Here is a 23803-nt window from a genome sequence, read left to right as displayed (position 1 = left end):
CTCATACACTTAAACAAATTTAGCAAATTTCAGTCAGCAACATACTGAAACGTCATACTGGACATGCTCACACACTTAAACAAAGCAAATGTCAGTCAACAACATACTGAAAGGTCATACTAGGCATGCTCACACACTTAGGCCATGTCTGAGTACAGCAGTGGGCCATGCATATCTGGCAGTTGCAATTCTTACTCCAGACACATGTCACTATTCACCAATCCTGCCTTGCGCACACAGTGATATGAAAACATACCCATATAATATATTGGACCCCTGTCATAAACAATGTAATACAAGTACTTAAGTTGTTCAAAGAAAGTTAAAATACAAAGAAGACCAATAAATTTCCGATTAGTATCATCATGAAACAATGAGCACTCCTAACATTATCCAGGCCAATGTCTGCCAAAAATATTGCCAAAGATTCCATAGAGAACCATGAAGCTTTCTTTAGCTATGTCATAAATATCAATGTAAACTCATATATGTTCTGAGTTAGTGCAAAGTGTAAATGAATACATGTACACGACTGACATTGCCAACATCTTGTCAGACAGGTTCATAGATATTTACTCCCCTCTCACTGACAAAATGGCCCATTACCATACCTGGAGATTGTGAAAACCCAGAAATCACATATACAATGGTTAAACAGCTCTATCCAAACCTAAAAACATGGCATCTATGGGATGACTTGGTGTCCCTGGTTGTGTCATTTGTGAACTCCAAAACAAACAGACCCTGCACCTGAACAGTCTGCTGAGACTCAACCTCTGTATAGGATATGAAACTGTTGAATTGGTTACAGCAACATTTGTCACACTCCACAAGTGTTTGTGCACAACAGACCATGGTAACTATTGTCTTATAAGCCTAATAAGCCTGATCTACAAGGCCATGGAGTCCATCATTATGGAATCATTAAAAAGAGCTATTGGGAGCCTACAAACACCCAACCCTACCCATTTTGGTTTGGTCAGGGGCAGATCATGGTCCCTAAACCTGCTAGACAGTTTGCAAGGTAGTTACCCAGGACATACATCAATGAAATGAGCTCCACACAGCCTACATAGACCTTGAAAAGACCTTTTACAACATCCCACACACATGTTGTATCCACAAAATCAACAACCTGTGCATAAACACGTATGTCATCTGATGGATTGCCAACTGGGGCACAGATAGATCCCACAAGGTAAGAATTGTGGTCTCCCTGTTGGACTGTAAGCTGGCAACCACTGCTGTCCTCCATGACTTAGTCCTGGGACCCCTCCTGTCTGGAGTATACTATTCAGAAGTACAGTCAAACACATGAGGGCTATGGTTATCAAAGTTTGTGGATGATTGCAAAAACGTTGTCGTCATCGATGTTTGGGACAACAGAGACACCCTTAAAAAGGGTCTCAGTCAGACAGATGTGGTGTCAAAATTATGGCCTCAAGCTACAGTCATACAAATACCACATAGGTGCCAACACCCTAAATATGGAGGTAGTAATAAGGGATCTATGGACACATGTGGATAGTCATCTCTACTTTCAGAAATATGTTCACAAAGTGGTTAGAACATCATGCTATGTGTTCCCACATATTGCCAAAGTCTTTGCATGTAGGTCAAAGGAGGTTCCTTCTACTCATCAGTCATCAGACCCATCAGGGAGTACCACAACACACTTGCGATGAATCTGGCAAGGCACCTTCAGCAGCTGGAAAGACCACTGAAGTACCTTAACAAGAGGATTACTGGCCTCAAACATTTGCCCCATGCAACAAGACTGAAGTAACTCAATCTGTACTCTGTTGCATACCTTCTACTCAGGTGATCTCTGCCCAACAGACAGGTCCATGTCCAATGCAGAACTGATGTACATGCTCTATCTGAAGTAAACCCAAGCTCACTGTGCCACATGCTCTAGGGATATAATCATCACAACAATAAATAGAACATGCTGGAGGGATACATTACTAACTCACAGACTTCTCTTGCTTTGGAACAGGCTCCCAACCTACATTAAGATGAGTCCCTCACTGACACTCTTCCAGTGAAGCCTTGATGAGTGTATGTAAAACTGAACTGTCACACCATGGATCATTTCATCAGCTCTACTACACAGAAGCATAGGGAACTAATCACAGGTGTGGTGATAGCTACACACTCTGGCCATACTAATATATGCCTTCAAGCAGATAGCCTATTACATACATATGTACCTATATATGTAGGGGGAACACAGTATAACAAGCCAAAGATGGATGGGCAGAGATGTGTGTAAGAGGGTGACCATGACAGGGAGCCATCCAGGACTGTCCCACCCAGCACACATCCCAATGGCACAAAAGACATGAGGTGCACATCTCACCCACTGTACATAATAGCCACAAGTATCTGTAAGCATTACAGTGTATGTGGTGCATGTGCCTGCTGTACAACATGACTGTACAATGAAGTACACATCTACTATCGTAGACATGTACCTGTTACATAGGTTCATAGGTATGTAGTAGACTATCTTCACTAAGGCACATATTAGCCTAGGCAAGTTGTGCAGCTTTCACCACCCCATTGGTTAGTCTCCTAAGCCCTGGTTCTAATAGTTAGTACCCTAAGCCCCTTTCTAGGGGGCCTGCTGATGTGATCCCTGGCGTGAATTGTCTGTTTCCCATCCACTCATCAAGGTTCCTATTGAAGAGTGTCAGTGAGGGGCTCTGTCTGATGTACATTGGGACTGTGTTCCACAGTAAGGCAAGTCTCCGGGATGGTACTCTATCCCACCAGCATGTTGTATTCATTGTTGTGATGAGATTCATATCCCTGGAGTGTGTAGTGTGACTCAATGTTGTTTTCCTTAGATGGAGCATGTTCAACAGTTATGTGTTGGACATGGCTCAGTATGTTAGGCAGAGTGAGCCTCTGAGTAGGCGGTATGCAACAGAGAACAGATTTAAAAACAACAAAAGACAAATACTGAAACTGGTAAAGTAAACCGTTTATTGCTGGTTAAACAACTAAGCACTTTCGCCAATAAATCCAAAGGCTTCTTCAGAGTTGTTCAAAAAATTCTACCCATACTGCTTTTATACTGCAAATACAATTACAATACAAAACACCTACCCACCATACAAAGCTTATACAGTTTCTTAAAAAGACAGTAATATATCAAATTACTCAAAATCATAAGAAATACACAAAAAATATATTGATTTATGTGATATTTAACATAAATCAAATTATTAAACTTTATAGTGCATTAAAATGCTGTTGTAATATATTTTATATATTGTATTTAAGCAATTTGATTATGCCTAATTTTTAAAAATGGCTTGATAGAAATAAAATAATTCAGGCCAGGGTCCATAGATGCATTTATCCTCAATTGCCAGAGGGATTCCCCTCGTTCATTCATAGAAACCCTGTCTATAACAAAAAATACAAACTTTGTAAAATTAATACATTTCTCTGAGTGTATATAAAGAGCATTATGGATGTCCTTGTTCTTAATAGCCCTGGCATGTTCACTTATCCTGTCCCTTAACCTCTGGATGGTTTTACCCACATAGAAGCTGGGACAGGATAAACAAGTAGCCACATAAACCACGTATGTAGTACTGCAATTACATCTACCCAGGCATTGAATGGAAATATCACACCCTTGAATATAAACATTGGGTCCATCATTTATGTACCTACAGAAATTGCAATTTCCGCATTTGGACATGCAAGATTTCTACACTAAATTGTTTATTTTCATTTCCAGAATGTTTTTGACATTCCTCCCCCTACTAAAAACTACCTGAGGTTTTTTTCCAAGAATGGCTAACATCTCCTGTTGGAAACACAATTCCCAACATTGATTAACAATGTCAACTACCACTGGACTGCTGTCATTTTATTCCAAAACCATAGCATTGGTCTTGCTACTGTCGTGGGTCAAACCTTTATTTTTATTTTTAGGCTGCCAATTGGACAATAAAATCGGTACAAAGGTTAATTCCCTTTTCTTAATAACTTCTTTTTAAATGTTTATTAATAATTTTAAAGGGTAACCCCTTTCCAGGAACATTCCTATAAGTTTGTAAATTTCTGTATGGAAGACTTTGTCGTTACTGACGAGCATTGACACCCGTACCATCTGTCTTTTGACAACACTTCATTTTTGAAAATGTGGATGATTACTGGAGAAATGCAAGAATAGCAAGCCTTCCTATATATAGTACTCTGTAAACTCTCAACATGATTTGATAAACTAATATCTAAATAATTAATGTGATTTTTGTCCCAAGTGCTGGTGAATTTCAAAAAATTGATGGCCCCATTAAGATACTCAACAAATTGACCAGCTTCCTGCTCATCACCCTTCCACAAAATGAGGATGTCATGTTGTACAGTAGGACAAAATTCTTTCATTGAATGTGTTTTTAAAATGAACTCATTTTCCCAGTCTAGTAACACAAGGTTGGCAAAAATGGGGGCACATTTAGCCCCCATTGCCACACCGGCTATTTGGTGAAACATTTCCCCTTCAAATATGAGAAAATTGTTTTTTAAAACAATCCACATAAAATCAACCAGTAGTCCAACTAATACCATGTATGAAACCCCCAAAGTAACAATACTGTTCCGGAACAGTTCAGTCCCCCTTTCATGTGGGATTACTGAGAACAAATTGACAACGTCAATTGTCGGGAAACTGTACTTAAATTCAGAATGTTTCCAGGGGGATTCCCAATAATAATATGGGGCATTATAATATGGATTCCACTAGGGATATAATACAGGATGGGTCAGAGGTTTTTTTACAGGAAGAGCCTCCTCGAAGGTCCGAACGTTTGAAAAATCAGGCCAATCGGAATCCACAGAATTAAGCACAGGGGTGGAATCAGAGTGGCAATCACTTCCAAGGGAAGTCCTGGAACAACATGCAGTCCAAGAGGTGGAAGTGAATGGCCACTCGTATTCCTGGTTGGATATCACTGATTGTGAGCTATGGACAGATAAAGTTGGGTTGGTCTGTAGGAAGGTGGAACAGGATGGTTTCACTATTTATCTGACATGGATTTGAGCGATGAATATTTTACTTTCTTGAAAAAGGGTATGTCTTTTGTTCCAACCTCTCATTTGGATGTTGCTAGAACCTTGGTAAATCTAAAATTGTTCACTAGATAAATTAAGATTTTTTTTAAGGATAGAAGTGTTCAACATTTAGAAAGCAAGTCCCTAACACATAGAAGTATTTTTGTACTTCCAAACAACGTTCAAATTGATATGTTGGAGAGATTGTGTGAAAAACAGATTTGTGCATTGGCTGTTAATAACAACAACCAAAGCATAAATAAAAGTAAATGTAGATATAACATGACAAAGGATGAAAATCAGTTTCTGCGGTCTTTGGCCACAGATAAGAAACTTAGAATTATGACCTCCGATAAAGGAGGGGGTATAGTTGTCATGCATCATACTGACTATGTTGCCAGGATGAAGCAGATATTGAATGAAGAGTCAACATATGTAAGGGCATCAAGGCACGAACTGAACAGGGCATACTCTTGGATAGATATCATTTTATCACAAGAGCATTTAGAAGGACACATTAGTGAAAAAGAAAAAGAATTTCTAACTGTGGAAAAATGGGTTTTGCCAACAGTTTTTGGCATCCCTAAAATGAATAAATCTATCATTGATCCACCTTTTAGGCCAATTGTTTCAGCAAGGGGTTCTAAAACTGAACCCTATCAGCCTGGATTGACAATAAGTTGAAACACCTGTTAAACAAAGTTGACCACATTGTAAAGGACTCTTGGCATTGTTTGAGCAGGCTGGCTAAATTTAGGAATACGGATGAATTTAAGTGCAGTTTCCTGACAATTGACGTTGTTAATTTGTTCTCAGTAATCCCACATGAAAGGGTTACTGAAATGTTCCGGAACAGTATTGTTAGTTTGGGGGTTTCGGACATGATATTAGTTGGACTACTGGTTGATTTTATGGGGATTGTTTTAAAAAAACAATTTTCTCATATCTGAAGGGGAAATATTTCACCAAATAGCCGGTGTGGCAATGGGGGCCAAATGTGCCCCCATTTTTACCAACCTTGTGTTACTAGACTGGGAAAATTGAGTTCATTTTAAAAACACATTACAATGAAAGAATTTTGTCCTACAGTAGATTCCTGGACGACATCCTTATTTTGTGGAAGGGTAATGAGCAGAAAGCTGGTCAATTTGTTGAGTATCTTAATGGGAGCACCGATTTTTTGAAATTCACCAGCACTTGGGACAAAAATCACATTCATTATTTAGATATTAGTTTATCAAATCATGTTGAGAGTTTACAGAGTACTATATATAGGAAGGCTTGCTATTCTTGCATTTCTCCCCAGTAACATCATTTTTTTCAAAAATGAAGTGTTGTCAAAGGATGGTGGTGGTGGTGTCAAGGGGCTCAGTAAAGTACAAAGTCTTTCATACAACAAGAATTTAACTTATAGGAAGGAATGGAAAAAAAAGGTTACCCTTTAAAATTATTAATAAACATTAAAAAAGAAGTTATTAAGAAAAGGGAATTAACCTTCATACCGATTTTATTGTCCGATTGGCAGCCTAAAAATAAAAATAAAGGTTTGACCCATGACAGTAGCAAGACCAATGCTATGGTTTTGGAATATAATGACAGCAGTCCAATGGTAGTTGACATTGTTAATCAATGTTGGGAACTGTGTTTCCAACAGGAGATGTTAGCCATTCTTGGAAAAAAACCTCAGGTAGTTTTTAGTAGGGGGAGAAATGTCAAAAAACATTCTGGAAACAAAAATAAACAATTTAGTGTAGAAATCTTGCATGTCCAAATGTGGAAATTGCAATTTCTGTAGGTACATAAATGATGGACCCTATGTTTATATTCAAGGGTGTGATATTTCCATTCAATGCCCGGGTAGATGTAATTGCAGTACTATATATGTGGTGTATGTGGCTACTTGTTTATCCTGTCCCAGCTTCTATGTGGGTAAAACCATCCGAAGGTTAAGGGACAGGATAACTGAACATGCCAGGGCTATTAAGAACAAGGACATCCATAATGCTCTTTATATACACTCAGAGAAATGTATTAATTTTAAAAAGTTTGTATTTTTTGTTATAGACAGGGTTTCTATGAATGAACGAGGGGGTGATATGAATTTGATGTTGGAATGAAAGGAATCCCTCTGGCAATTGAGGTTAAAAGCATCTATGGACCCTGGCCTAAATGATTTTATTTCTATCAAGCCATTTTTAAAAATTAGGCATAATCAAATTGCTTAAATACAATATATAAAATATATTACAACAGTATTTTAATGCACTATAAAGTTTAATAATTTGACATGTTAAATATCACATAAATCAATGTATATTTTGTTGTGTATTTCTTATGATTTTGAGTAATTTGATATATTACTGTCTTTTTAAGAAACTGTTTAAGTTTTGTGTGGTGGGTAGGTGTTTTGTATTGTAATTGTATTTGCAGTATAAAAGCAGTATGGGTAGAATTTTTTGAACAACTCTGAAGAAGCATTTGGATATATTGGCAAAAGCACTTAGTTGTTCAACCAGCAATAAATGGTTTACTTTACCGGTTTTGATATTTGTCTTTTGTTGTTTTTAACCTGTTTGAAGTTTGGTGACTGTCGTTCGTATTTTTTCAGAGAACAGATTTAGTTTTTCCAGTTGTGTTGCATAACACAACTGTTTGAGGCCAGTAATCCTCTTGGTGAGGTACCTCTGTGGTCTCTCCAGCTGCTGGATATGCTTAGTCGAGTACATCCAAAATGGTGCATTGTACTCAATGATGGGTCTGATGACTTAAGAGTAGAGGGCCACCACTACCTCTTTTGATCCTGATGCAAACTCTTTGTTGATTAGATGGGCCACATAGGATTTCCTAATCACTTTGGAAACATGTTTGTCAAAGGAAAGATGACTATCTACTTGTGTCCCCAGATCCCTTATTACCTTGTCAGTTTTTAGGGGGTAGCACCTATGTGGTAGTTTGTGGGTACTTTGTTTTCCCCAAAGGAGATTACTATGCATTCTTTTGCACTGAGCTTGAGGCCATGATTCTGACACCACACATATGTCTCATACTGTCCCTTCTGGAGAATATTTGTGTCATCCGGGAATCTATTATGGCAAACACTTTACAGTTCCCAGCAAACTTAGTCAACCACGACCCTCCTGTGTTGGCATGTACTTCTGAGAAGTATATACTAAACAGGAGGGGCCCCAGGACTGAACCCTGGGGGACACCAGTTGTTACCAGTTTAGAGTCTGACATGTAGCCAGCAACTCTTAATTTGTGGTATCTATCTGTGAGCCAATTTGCAATCCGTCTTGTGATGTACGGATTTATGCTCAGGTTGGTGAGTTCATCTATAATACCTGACTGGGGAATGGTGTAAAAGGCCTTAGCGAGGTATAGGTAGGCTGTGTGGAGCTCCTTTCAATCATCTGTAGCCTGGGTAACTGTCTCAAAGAAATCCACTCAGTTCAGGAGGCATGATCTACATTTGACGAAGCCAAACTGGGTGTGCTCAACTGTGTGAATGTTCCCGATGTCTTTATTGTTGACTTCCATTCTGATTGGCTCCACTGCCTTGCAGATCAGACTCGCCAGGCTCATAGAGCGGGAATGCCAAGGGTCTGGTGTGGCCCCACCCCTGTGGAGTGGGAAGAACATTGCTGTGCAACATTCTATGGGTACATATCCTGTAGATAGGATGTAGAGAGAGGTTTAAGTGTCCTTGATGAATATGGATACATCCCCGCCCTATGTGCTATGATCCAGGTTCTGATGCTGGATAGTATGGAATGAGTAGTATCCTGGTAGTGCTGGTGTGCTCTCTGGAGCCTTGAACTAGGTTTCTGTTACTGCACAGATATCAATATTCTCCATACTGAGAAGTGACTGGAGTGTGTGCATTTGGAGGCTGAGACTTCTGGCAATGAGTAGTATTTAGCTCACTTTGTGGTTATTTGTGTTGGTTATGGGGTTTGGTTGGTTCCACACCTGAAGTCAACACCTCATTGGTCCGATCTGACCATAAGCTAATTACCCTAGATATCCACATGCTGACCCCACCCCATTAAGAAAACCATGGTAAAAAATTTCTCCAAAGCCAACTTCATGCTTCTTAAGACAGAAGTGGTGAACTTTATGACACCCATGCAGATGGACAATACAGTTATGACTACTGAATCCTACACAATTGCACTTTATAAGCACTTACATGAGTGCATGGATCGTGCTATCCCAAACAGAACCAAGATGCTATCCTCCAAAAAAAAGGAAGCCAATCTGGTGGTCCCCTGCCATAAACAAACTGTACAATAGAAGGAAGAAAATGCTGCAAAAGAGAGCAAAATCCCATGAGTGCAGGAGCTCCCTGGTCAGCCTCAGTAAGAAGCTGCGATCCCTGATAAAATTCTGCAAAGCTAGTTACGAAAACAAAATTGTCACTGATTATAAAGACAACCACAAAGCATTCTATAGCTATGTCAATAATCTCAATGGCAACACTCAGATCTGCTCTGAGTTACAGCACAATGGAACTAAATATACAAACCCAACTGATATTGCCAACATCCTGGCAGATAGGTTCAGTGCTAACTTTTCCCCCCTCTCACCCATTAAAGAGCCCATCTCTATACCGGAAGAATGCAAAGTTCCTGTAATCACGGCTGCACAGGTAAAAACTACACACTCCAAAGCCAGGAACACAGCATCCATGGGACCAGACAACATCCCAGGCTGTGTTCTACACAAACTACAGAATGAACTGGCATCCCACCTAAGTACCATGGCCAATCATAGCCTCACCTCAAGCTTTGTGCCTGCTGAATGGCACACAGCAACAGTTATCACACTCCACAAGGGGAGAGCCACCAAGGACCCCGGGAACTACAGCCCCAGTAGCCTGATGAGCCTGGTCTGCAAGGCCATGGAACGTATCATCATGGAACTTATAAACAAAGACATTGGTAATCTCCAAACTCTCCACCCAGTTCAGGTTTGTAAAAAGCAGATCATGTCTCCTAAACCTGATAGACTTCTTTGAAGCAGTCACCAAAGCCGTAGACAAGGGTAAAGTGGTTCACACAGCCTATCTAGATTTTGCCAAGGCTTTCAACACCATCCCCCACTCTGGAATTATAGATAAACTCACTAAACTAGGTATAAATCCCTATGTCACAAGATGGGTTGCCAACTGGCTCACTGACAGAACCTACACTGTGAAAGTAGCAGACTCCAAATCCGACTTCAGACCAGTAACAAGTAGAGTACCACAGGGTTCAGTCCTGGGTCCTCTCCTGTTTGATATCTACTTCTCTGAAGTACAGGCTAACACAGATGGTCTTTGAATAATGAAGTTCGCAGATGACTGCAAACTAGGAACCATAATCAAAACTCCTAATGATGTAGACATCATACAAAAGGGCCTCACTGAGACAGGTGCCTGGTGTCAAAGCCATGGCCTCAAGCTCAATGCCAAAAAGTGCATTGTCATCCCCTTTGGTAAAAACTCTGTACCCATGAACTACAACATAGGCAGTAGTATACTTAACACCGAAAGTGTGATTAGACCTTGGGACACAGGTGGACAGTAGTCTCTCCTTTGATAATCACATCACCACAGTAGTCAGGAAATCCTTCTATGTGGCACACCTCATCACAAAACGTTTCTCATCCAGAAAAAAAGAAGTCATTGTTCCCCTCTACTCATCACTCATTAGACCCATTATAGAGTTCAACACCCCTTTTGGTATGTACCTCACAAGACATCTAAAACAACTGGAAAGGCCGCAGAAATACCTCACAAAGAGGATTACTGGCCTCAAACAGATGCCCTACACAGACCGTCTCAAAAATATCCAGCTTTACTCCATCGCATATCGCCTACTCAGAGGTGATCTCTGCCTAACATAAAAAGCTATGTCAAACCCAGAGCTGTTGGACATGCTCCACTTAAAGAAATCCCAATCCCTCTGAGCTACATGCTCTAGGGATCTAAATCTTGTCACTGCAATAAAAATAACATGCCAGAGGGATAGATTCCTGTCCCAGAGACTTCCCATACTCCGGAATAAACTGCCTATATATATATCAAACAAAGCTCCTCATTAGCACTCTTCAAGAAAACTCTTGATGATTGGATGGGAAATAGGAAATTTACCCTGGGGATCATCTCTGTGGCTCTGCTCAACAGTGGCACAGGAAAATAATTTTCTTAGGTGGCAAAAGCCAGGGTACCTTTTTAGGCTGGGCTTGTATAGTTCCTGGGGCCGATAGCCTAGTACCTACTTATGAACCTATGAACCTTTGAGCCTTGCCTAAAAAAGGCAATATGGGGACAGCAAGAGCCTTGGCCAGTATTCAGAAGCATAGGGGCGACAAGTGCAAACCATCTGTAGCAAAGCAATGAGGCTTGTTTATCATGTCATCCCAGGCAGACAGAGACTGGATACCCTTTGAATGACACCAGAAGCTCAGCCAATTGTTGAAGTTTATCATCTTTCTGTTATATTGTGGTATCATGTAGGTGAAGGTAAGATGCTACTCAAGGTCAGGGTCATACCAGCCTGGGCTACATGATCATACAGCTACTTTATATCTTTTGTCATATTGTCCTGGGAGGTATGTCTCAGATCATTCACACTGACATGTACAAAGACTGCATTATATATGTACCTGTTCTGGAGTGATCTAAGTGCTTGTGTTATGTGGCAGATCATAGCACCTGACAGACAACTGACAGTAACCTTCCCCTTGTCCAGCCTAGTGAGTGGAACATCTGTGTGCCTGACTATGGAGGCACCTATTACTAGTATGTTGGGTATGTTGCTTTGCCTTAGAGCCTGTTGTGAGGCACACTGCTTTGGTGTATTATGTGTTTTTTGGCATGTGCTTGGAGATGCATGTTGTTTGCTTGTCTGCTTAGGAGGACACACATGTAAGGTAGCTGTGGGGCAAAGCCATATACATACATGTGGCCTTAATTATTTCATAGGTGGGTACTCTGCTTTCTCCATGAAAGCATCTGTTATCTTTGCCAGAGTATGCTGGCGCTTTCCAGACCATAGGCCACTTCTGTATGCTTGTGACAAGCTTAGCTACTGCAGTGATCTCTGGGCTACGTCTTCTGTTTCACATCCACTCATCATGGTTTCTATTGAAGACTGTGAGTGAGGGTTTATGCTTGAGGTATATTTGAAACCTGTTCCAAAGCAAGCAAAGTCTGGCAAATATGACTAATCATTATAGGTGTGCAACAACCTCTGTGGATCTGCATGCAAACCCTTTATTGCTTATGTGCTCCACAGAGTGATTTCCAAAACCCTTTGTTAATGTGATTATCAAAGGAGAGATGACTAAACACATGGCTCTATGTATACATTAGTACCTGTTCCACATTTTGGGGGCTACTACCTATGTGGTACTCTGGGGATACTTTGTTTTCTAAAAGTGGATAACTATGCTTTCTTTGGCTTATAGCTTTACAGCATGATTTTGACACCAGGTATCTGTCTCTATGATACCCTTTTGGAGGATGTGTGTGTCATCTGGAGAATAAAGTATAGCCCACAGTATGCATTTTCATCAAACGTGGGCAGACATATCCCTACTGTGTTTGCTTGTACCTAAGAAAGCTATATGCCAAACAGGAGTGGTCTCAGGACTGAGTGCAGGTGAATACCACTTGTTACTGGCATAGAATTGTACATGGAGGCTGCAAATGTTACTGTGTGTCCTACATCTGTGCGTCAGTTGTCAATCCATCATCTAACAATCGTTTATGGTCAGTCTGTTGAGGTTATGTATAATACCAGAATGTGGGATGGGTATGAATTGCTGGTGAGCTATAGCTTGGCTGTGTGGACCACCCCTCCCTCACCTATAGCCTTGTTAACTGGCTTGAAGTCTACTAGGTGTAGGAGCCATGATCTGGCCTTTAGAGAACCTAAGTAGGTATGGTGCAGTGTTTGCAGGTTCATAATGTCTCTGTTAATGAGTTCCATAATGCTGTGCTCCATAGCTTTCCAGATAATATTTGTGTGGCTTATAGGGTGAGAGTTTCCGGGATCTGTTGTAGTTCTACCCTTAATTTATGTTAACATTTGCACTGGGTGTGACGAGGGTGGACATGATTAGGAATAAGTTTATTAGAGTGTCAGCCCAGGTTTGAAGGTTAGTAGACCAAGCCAGATAGGCAGGATTACGTTGGTTTGTACATGTGCTGAGGAGGGATGCAGAGTATATTGTGAAATGGATGCTAAGGATGAAGCCGCCAGGTAGCAGGAAAAGAGGAATGCCTAAGATGACGTTTATGGCTGTGGTGAGAGAGGTCATGCAGGTGGATGGTGTGACAGCACAAGATGCAGAGGACAGGAAGAAATGGAAACAAATGATCTACTGTGGTGACCCCTAATGGGAGCATCCAAAAGGAGACAAAGAAGACGTAGTAGCTCAACCCTTGTGGACTGTGAACACCATTACCGTGTGTCATTCCACAAGTATGTAACCTGTATAGAGGCTGCATCTTGACAGAGTGTTTAGGTGAGTGGTGACTTCATATGTCAGCTTGTGTATGACACAGCCAGGGACACTGTCCAGTACCATTGCCATTGTGATTTGGACTTTGGTAAAGAGATGTTTTAACTAGAGTGTCTGTGAATCATCAGGATTTACATTCTTCAGGTCTGAAAATGTGTCCCTTGTGTAATGACAGGGTGGTGAAATCCACATTCAAACTGTCTGACAAGAAATTGGTAATGTCAGTCATATAAGTGTACTTTGTGACCATTTACATTAACTGTGACCTGATCTGAGATTTCCCCTCTAGATTATAAACAACACTAAAGAAAGCTTTAGTGTTGTCTTTGGAATCCTTGCCATTTTATATTTTGAAGCTTGCCTTGTATATTTAATGAGGGCTTGTATTTTCCCAATGATACTGACCAGAGAGGTTATCCCTTCTTGGTATGTAACTCTTTTTTGGTACAACTTCACACCTTCTATTATATGTTTAGTTTATGGCAGGGGTCCATGAGACTAATGCACTTTTACTATATAAGTGAGAATTTCTTGTGTTTGTGATAGCACGGTCCATGCAACCTTGTAGGTGAACAGTGTGCATTACTAAAGGATTATGCAGCTGGGACAGTGTTAACCTTAGTAATGCAAACCAATGACAGATAGCAACAACAGCATCACCCACAGCACAGTGTCAACCCATGTCATACACACACATGCGTACTCAAGTTCCAAAATGTGTGCAGTACAATGCATACTGGCCACCAATAGAAACTATGGAGTGTTAACCCTGGCCAATACAGGGCATGTCACCCTGCCCATGCGTTCAATACGCATGTACATGCAGACTGTGCACCTCCACCATGTTCACAAATGGACACCTGCAAACCTGTGTTGCACACACCCCACATTTACTGTCCACTGTATATGGCATGCTGACACAACTACACACATCAGCCAAGTGGCACATTGGCAAACAAAACACAATTGGAATAAACACTGGTGTAAACAATACTACATTGACAATCATAGCTTTAATGCATCATGCCTGCTCAGCTACACCTTCAAGGATATCATTACACTGCTGACAACATGCTACACATTCAACCATTGCTATACTTTATTAAAGTCACCCTGTGCATCAGCACCATGTAAGCCTGTTCCTGCATCAATGTTACAGATGACAGGAGGTGGCACAGGTTTCATCATATGCACAGGGTGTGTTGTTGGTTTACCAGATGCCTACACTGAGCCATACAATCGACATGTGTGTGAGTGTGTGTGTGAGGACCATGAGTACTGTTATGGGCCAATGTTGATTTCATGTGTGTGGGTATGTGTTTGCCCTAGGTTTCTGGTTTAAGTGTGTGTGTCTGCATGCACACAGTTCCACCATGTGGCTGCCATATACGGAGATTTGAGAGACAGCTACAGACTGTACCTGGCAGGCTTTACAGATCACCATCTCTGGCCATGGATACAGAACCTGTGCCTGGCAGGGGTGCTACAGACAGTATCAGGTACTAATCCAGATTGGGTACTATCTGAAGAGGTTGACAAATGCCCACTTGATCCAGTTCCCTGCTGGGACTTTCCAGAGCCACGTGCACGTGGTCTGCTAGGCTGGTCTATGGACAGCCCCCCAACATTGCTGGGGCTGGTACTGGCACTACGGGAGCGGTTGTGACTTGCTGGACATCCACAATGACCTCCAGCTGGTGATGTTGCTGGCATATGTCCACATCAACATCTCAACTGTCTCACACTGTCCTGACACATGGACATGACATTGTGGAGGACATCCAATGTCTCACCCCAACGTCTATCAGTGACCTCACTGTAGTTACGTATGGTACCTGCTAGGTCATGGATACTGTCATTTACAGAGGAGTAATGAGCCCTCTGTGCACTTAGCCCCTATCTGGTGTGCTGCTCCATTCATGTCTGTGCCTCCATGACAGCCTGGAACATGCGTGTGGTAGAAAGAGGTGTGGCCCGTCTGCCAGCGGCATGATGACCAGCAGTGGTCTGATGAGAACCCCTGGGCATCTGCCTATGTGGTACCATTCCAGACATCTGGCTATGGCTGCTGTGTCCTGATACATGTGCCATAGATACCACACTGTCCTGGCCAGTGCCAACCATACACTGTCCCTCAGCTAAGGGCAATGGTGATGATGGATGTACAGGCAGTATGACTGTGTGCATGGATGGGTTGGAGACTTGTGTACTGTCAATTGGTGGCCCAACAACAGACCCTGACAAACCTGCCTTTGCTTCAACACACCTATCCTCATGATCACTGTCTGTCTCAGTGACATCAGGTTCCCTGCTGTACTGAACTAGCCCCACCTCGCCACCTGTGAGAGGAAAACAGGAAACACATTTTAAGACCTGAACATGACTTCAGACCACATGCGCACATGCACACATGCGCATATGCGCACACACACACATGCACACATGCACACATGCGCACATGCACACATGCGCACATGTGCACATGCACACGAGCGCATATACACATACACAAAACTGCACTCCTCCCGAAAGCAGACACACACAACACCAGCAATCACAGAACATACACAATAGCAGGTGATGGTGGGGTACAGTATCACAAGCAAAACAGTCATATCACACATGTCAGCATGCAGGACATGTGTTGCTCAACAGCATGCAGTGCAAGTGTAGTCAGTCCTTGTTACTAACAGTATACATGGCTTTGATGCATGTGTTTTGTTATTAGGTGATGGCCCTCCCCCTGGAACACAATGCATGCATGGACACAACATTGCTGTGCAGGTATTCATAACTCTGTGATGTACTGTGCACCATAACTCACAGGTGTACATACAATTGCTGGATGTGTATCTGTGTGTCAGATAGGTATCCAATTCTGATTACAGCCTCTGTGTCTTTAGCAAATAATTGTGGACACATTTTTAGCACATGCATGATGAGTATTCACACAACATCATCAGTGGTGCATGGATAATTGATGGAATACCATTCAGCCACATACCCAATGTACAGTACCGATGGTGAGTGTAGATCATATTGTGGACATGCCAGTCTCATCCATGACATGGCATGCTAAAACACATCTGAATATTTAAACACTACACATACCCAATATGTGTCATATGACCTAGCCACTCAATAGCCTCACAAGACATATATGTGTCAGTTGTACAAGTGGTGATTGGTATGCATACTGTTTAGAGGTGCATATGTGTGCACACACACACATCATTATGGTGTGCAGCAATGACAGCTATGTGTAGTACTGTGGTTACAATAACTGGATGGGGTATAGTACCATAGGCCATCATCATGAAACATCAGGTGATCACTGAAGGCTACAAATGTTTCACAAACCAGCACAAATCATGCTGTGCCAGAACTGTACTACTGTAAAAGAAAAAACAATGCACGTTAGGTTCAAGCAAGGTATCCTTTATTACTTACAGCAAGGAGACAAAGCATGTAGGCACAAGATTTGTCTAATTTTCTGGAGATCAATATGTTATCCTTATACAGTTTTCTACAAGCTACACAGAAAATGTTACTAAATCACTGCTGACATAGCCGGACACAGCTTTCTGTATGTTGCACAGAAAATGTTACTTAGACTTACTGCTGACACAGATTACTGCTGTCTTTCAAAAACATTTCAGAAAAACAACCTGAAAAACATCCTGACCTTGGGCTTATGTTAGTCCCCCTTTGGTTCCTCAATTCTTCCATTGTACAGATCTAATATATGTGTTACATTTTGTCTATATTCAAGGTACATTTCTAGCTTTAGCACAAGTAATGCTGACTACAGTTAAGTTTTCAAACATCTATTGTTTTCTTTATCAATGCTTCTTGCAGCTGGACATTTTCACATGGCATAAGCAGAATAAAATGTCTCTTTATCAAGTTTCTAGTAGCTGGACATAATTTTCATGGCATAAGCAGAATCATAGCTGCGCATATTTTCATGACATAAGTAGGATTGAAATGTCTCTAGTAGCTGTGCAGATTCATACAACATGAACAGAATAAATGTGTTAACCCTTTTTAAGCCTTTAATGCACTAAGCATGCATATTGCTATTATGCATTTTTCTAACATTTCCCCCTTTTTAATACTTTATTCTACTTTCAAAAATAAGCATAAGCAGTGCTTCTTCCCTTAATCTCTTCCTATCTTGGATTTGCAATTAAGAGAGTCATTTAGTTTAAGCCCATGAAAGCATTCTCAGTTTTTGAGTAGTTCTTCAAGTTCAGCATCCTGGTACAAAGTTTCTGAAACTGAAGTATCTACAATGTTCTTAACTAGTCCTTTCACACAAGGGAAGCAGCAACATCCACACACCATCAGCAAGGCTATCCCTGCACAGATGGCAATCAGAATGTTCATCAGGATGCTACCCCAACCACCGAACCATTTCTGAAAAAAGTCCGTCAATGGGTTTGGTCCTGGCCTGGTCATGGCTGACACTTGCTGAATTTCTTCAAGATGGTTGTCTATCTCGTGTTTATAGTCAGAAATATACAAACAACACTCCTCCTGGATTAAAGCACATGTAACTCCTTTTGCTGCTAGGGTGAAGTCAAGAGCCATGCGATTTTGAAGCACTACAGTTCTCATGACTGTCAGTTCATTGGTTACCAATTCTAGGGCAGAAAAGGTTGCATTACTCATTATTTTGAGAAGTTTAGACAATTTTCTCAGTTCCCAGATTGATTTTGTTGCTCCATATGCTGGTAGCATGCCTGCCCACGATATGACGGTATCACACGAATCCATGTGCGCCAGTCCGTTGTTGTTCCCTGGGCCCAAGTCATGATGGCGTTTCCAGGGCGCATTGATGTGTCCCACTGGGTCGACAGGTTTCTTGATTTCTCGGACATTCTGAATTTTCCCTTGAGGTAAAACTGCTGTGTGTCATATGGCTGGAACCAGGTACCCCAAATAGCAGCTACCAGACCAATTTTCGGGTAGGCATTTATATGATTTTCTTCCGCATGTAAAGTAACACTCTTCCACTTTAGTAGTAACTTTACTAAGAACATACCCTTGTCCTGCGTGAAACATTTTTTTGTTGATTATTGACAGTTGTTTGTAGAGGACAGTATCATGTTTTACTTTTTTGATTGTCTTATGCATCAGTTCAACAGATGAATCATAGCTCGTGTTGCAATAGGATCCGATGTTATTTGATTTAGTGTAGCATCTATAGGGAACTGTTACATTGCAATAGCTCCAACCTACCTTGACTGTATCATTTTTGTAAAAACACACACTTCCCTTCTGACGAATAGACAAGTGCAATGCTACTTTATCTGTTGATGTGACATTTGATGTATCATGAATTAGGTTTTCCCAGGTCTCATTAGCCCCAAGGGGAACTGAAGTTAATAGTAACCCCCCATATGCTGTTGGTAGGGCTGTGCAGACCCAGCAATTCGAAACATTAAAGGTTTCAGCATACACATATTTGATTGCCTGGTAAGTATTGAAGTTTGGGTGCCATTCTGCACGCTTATTTAATTCTACTTGCATTGCTGAGAAAAGAAATGGCCAAAAAAGAAAGATTATTGTTACCAGTACAGTCAACAGGATGGTCATGTAATACTTCTGTAGAAACGATTGTTCATTTCCGTTTTCTCCGGTTCTCTCAAGTAGGCGTGTCTGGATCTTACTTGATTCCATCATCTCACGTAGGACACGCGATCTTACTCGCTGCCCTATAGGACCTTTAGCACCTGATGATTGCTTCACTGGGTTTGAGATGGATCAGTTCCTATTGATCTGACCCCCTTTGTAGCCAGACTTTTGTGCTTAAGGTCCCGATGGAGAGGCAAGGTCTTTGTCCAACTCGAAGTTTTTTACCAACTTGCTCAGGTGTATCCTCGAAGCTCGTTCTGCTATCTTGACTGCAGTAGGTGTCGAAAGAAGCACCTGGTAGGGACCTTCCCACCTCGGCGATGACCAATTTTTCCTCTTAACTACTTTGATCCATACCTACTTGCCCGGCGTCACCGCCACTTCCGATGTTTCAGTTCGTTTTTGATCTGAAACAGAAACAGACTGCAACAGATGTCTAGAACTCAACAATTTTTTCATATATTCAGCTAATGTAAAATCAGCTTCCTGGTCTGATGACATGAGAAGTTTCCACTGGGGTGTATAATAAGCTCTTCCAAACAGTTTTTCAAAAGGGGTCAGTCCTTTGGCTGTAGGGACAGTTCTCATGTTCAACAGTGCCAGGGGTAAAAAGTACAACCAAGTTTTTCCTGTTTCAGCTATTAATTTTCTCAGTTTGCTTTTCAGTATACCATTATGCCTTTCAACCAGCCCTGCAGACTGCGGATGATATGCACAATGATTTTTTAAAGAAATACCAAAATACTTACTCAACTGCTGTATGGTTTGATTTACAAAGTGTGTTCCATTGTCACTGTAGATTCTTTCCGGAATGCCAAACCTACGAATAATTTCCTTGACAAGTACTTTTGCCACTGTAGCTGCATCCAGACTTTTGGTTGGAAAAGCTTCCACCCAGCTGGAAAACATATCTATAATGACAAGACGATACTTTTTGTTCTCACATTTGTTAAATTCTATGAAATCCATACAGATAGTGTGAAATGGATATGGTGGTGTGGAAAAACTCCCTTGTTTGGGCGTTATTGCCCCTTGTGCATGATGTTTGTTACAAATCTGACACATTAAACACTTTTTTTAGAGTAGTTTGTAAATCCGTACGTTGTGAATACTTGGTTCACTAGCTGTACCATCCCCTCTGTTGCGACATGGCACAGCCCATGGCTCAACAATGCCACATAGCGAAACAAATTAGAGGGTAGTATAGGTTTTCCCTCTTTAGAGATGTACAGCCCCTTTTCGAGGATTGCTCCTCGTTTCGCCCATTGTTGTTTTTCAGCTCGTGTAGTGAGTGTTTGCATTGTTTTTAACATATCTAGATTCAAAGTTTCAGAGAGTTGTAGTTCCTCATTTGAAAGAAATACTTCTGTAGCTGCTTGCTTTGCAGCTGTATCAGCTCTTGCATTACCTTTTGAAATTTTATCTTGTTGCTTGTTGTGAGCTATACCTTTGAAAATGACTACTTTCTGAGGTAACTGAATAGATTCTAAAAGATCTAAAATAAACTGTGCATGATTTATAGGTTTGGCAGTAGATGTTATCATTCCCGGGTGTTTCCACTGTTATGCAAACATATGTACAGTGGAGAAAGCGTACTGGCTATCAGTAAAAATGTTTACACATTTACCCTTTGCTAAGGTACATGCCCATGTTAGAGCAATCAATTCTGCTGCTTGCGCAGATAAATTGTGTGGTAAGGGCTTTTCTTCTACAACCTCAGTATCAGACACTACTGCATATCCTACTAGATTCTGTCCTGCAGGACCCCTCTTGCACGAGCCGTCCACATAGTATGTCACTTCGGCATCATCCAAGGGGACATCCGTGAGATCTTTTCTAGGTAATGTCTTTTGCTCTATCACGTGCAGGCAGCGGTGCGGTGTGCCATCTGCAGGAGTTGTAAGCAAAGTAGAAGGGTTCAAAGTCGTACATCATTCAATTGTCATATGAGGTTGGCTCAACAATATAGTCATGCAGGAGAGATGCCTAGCAGGGGATAGATATGCCACCTTTTCTTGCAATAAAATAATTGCTACTGCATGGGGTACTCTCAAGGTGAGGGGGTGGAATAAGATTACTGAGGCTGAAGCCTGTACTGCCATCGCTGCTGCGACTACTGCCTGTACACAGTGGTGTAAGGACCGTGCCACTGGGTCCAGTTGTGATGAATAATAAGCAATGGGGCATTGCTTATCCCCATGCTGTTGTGTTAGTACTGATGTCATATAACCCTGCTTACAATCCACAGTCTGGAAAAAATGTTTGTGATAGTTTGGCAATCCCAGAACTAGTGAGGACGCTATTAATTGTTTCAGTTTACAAAAGGCAGATTCTGCCTCTGGTGTCCATTGTAACAAATCCTGCGCTGCCATAGGTGTTTTATATATAAGGTCAGTTAAGGGTGTGGTCTCCAAAGCATAGTTTGGAATCCAGCTTTGACAAAAATTAGTTGTACCCATGAAGGACATAATTTCCTTCTTGGTAGTGGGTTTTGGTGCTTGTAAAATTGGCACTTTTCTGTCCTCACCTAATGTTCTACCTTCCTTGGATATTACATATCCTAGGTATTTAACCTGTTTTTTCCAGAGCTGCAGTTTGTCTTTGTTTACCTTATGTCCCTCAGTGGCTAAAAATCATAGAAGTGCTATGGTATCTTCTCTACAGTCATGCAAGGTGGGGGCAGCTAACAAAATGTCATCAACATAAAGTAAAATCTGACTACCTTTTGGTGGGTTGAATCTCGCTAAGTTGCTTGCCATTTCTTGTGAGAATATCATTGGGCTTTCACAATATCCCTGTGGTAGGCGTGTATATGTGTATCTTGTTCCCTGAAATGTAAATGCAAATCAATACTGGCTATCAGGGTGTATCGGTATCGAAAATAATCCGTTACTAATGTCTACCACAGAAAAATACTTTTGTTGAGGTTTTAAGTCATTCAACAGGGTGTGTGGATCTGGCACTATGGGTGCCCTTGGTATTACTGCGTCATTTACTGCTTGTAAATCTTGGACCATACGCCATTCTCCATTGGCCTTTTTAACTGGAAATAAGGGTGTGTTACATGGTGAATTGGGAGATTCCACCAGCACCCCTCCCTTAAGTAAAGCTGCTATGATATGTTTAATTCCTGCCTCTGCATCTTTCCTTAAGGGATACTGCCTTTTTTGTGGTCTAAATGCTGACTTTGGCGTGATATTAACTGTCCCTGCTGTATGAATGCGTCCTACATCTGATTTTCCTGTTGACCAGAGAGTCTCTGGTATGTCTCGCAAGGCATTTTCTTCCTCCCTTAGTAGGAGTGTCCATCAGCTGTCTTCATAAGAATATACGTGCACAGCTACATTGGTTTGAGTTACCCAATTCAATTTCTGTACTTGTATTCCCTGTCCTGACAGTTCTAGTTCTGTCTGTTTTTCCCATCTCGTGACTTTCTCTCCTAGGTCTGCCCATTTCACATTTTTATTTTTCGGCAAGCTAACATGTCGTAATCGATTAGATTTATAAAGTGCAAAAAACTCCTGGGGCAGTGAACAGCTGGCTACACTATTCCCTTCTGCACCCAGTACAGATTATGCAATACCAGTCTACTTGCACGATTTTTGAATAATTCTTTCTCATATTCTTTATCAGGTCCTGGTGTGTTACAAAAATATAGGGTACAATGCAAGGTGTTGCTTATCAATGTCAAGGGAGGGGAAACTTGCTGATGGCTACATTCATCAGTTCTTTGGTCACAGTGAGTGGACCAGCTGTGACCAAGTCCTGGCTGTACCAGTAAAACGTTTCATGCCCTGATTGCACCACAAAGGTGTCAGTTTACCGCTGTGCTTCCATACCCTGCATAGTTGGGACTACTGCTATATTAAATAACTGCATAAGATCTCTGCCCAAGAGATTTACTGGGCATTTTGCAGAAACTACAATTTTACTTTTCTGTGTCAATCCTGAAACTGGATCAGTTATTGTGATATTACGGGAGAGGGGCTCCCGATACAGCTGTCCGTTAGCTGCTTTAACCAGTATGTAATCAGGTGACTCTGAGTTTTCTGATAATTTGGAGGGGTGTATCAGGGTCCGTGATGCCCCTGAATCACACAAAAATTTGACCTCCCTCCCTTCTACCAAGAGTGTAACTTCTGGTTTTGTGTCTGTTAAATAGTGCTCCAAGCTCAATAAAGCTAGGTCTAATTTTTCATTTTCTTCATTGTCACTAACTTCCTGCACTTCCTCTACTCCCTCTTTCACATTCTCATTTGTCCTTTCTCTACTAGCCCCTTCTAGTGATTCTTGACTATCATATAGTCAGTCCTCACCCTCCTTGTCTTCCGTTGTTGCCTTCTTATTTTTCCTGCAATCCTTTGCCAAATGTCCCTTTTTTCCACATTTAAAACATTCTCCCCTTTTCTTTCGCCCTTCAAAGTCCTCTGATCGTTGATCAGACTGCTTGTTTCCCTGTGCATTTTTCTTGCCCTTTTTCCAAGACTGTACTACATAAACCTCTGCCCTGTCTTCTACAGAAAATACTTGAGCCTTCTTTTTCTTTTTGCTGTTGTAATGCTTTTCGGCATGCCTAGCA

This window comes from Protopterus annectens, chromosome 7.part0 (assembly GCF_019279795.1).
Source record: "Protopterus annectens isolate FY-2018-M chromosome 7.part0, PAN1.0, whole genome shotgun sequence".
NCBI classification, from domain to species: Eukaryota; Metazoa; Chordata; order Ceratodontiformes; family Protopteridae; genus Protopterus; species Protopterus annectens.
This window is presented reverse-complemented; position numbering follows the sequence as displayed.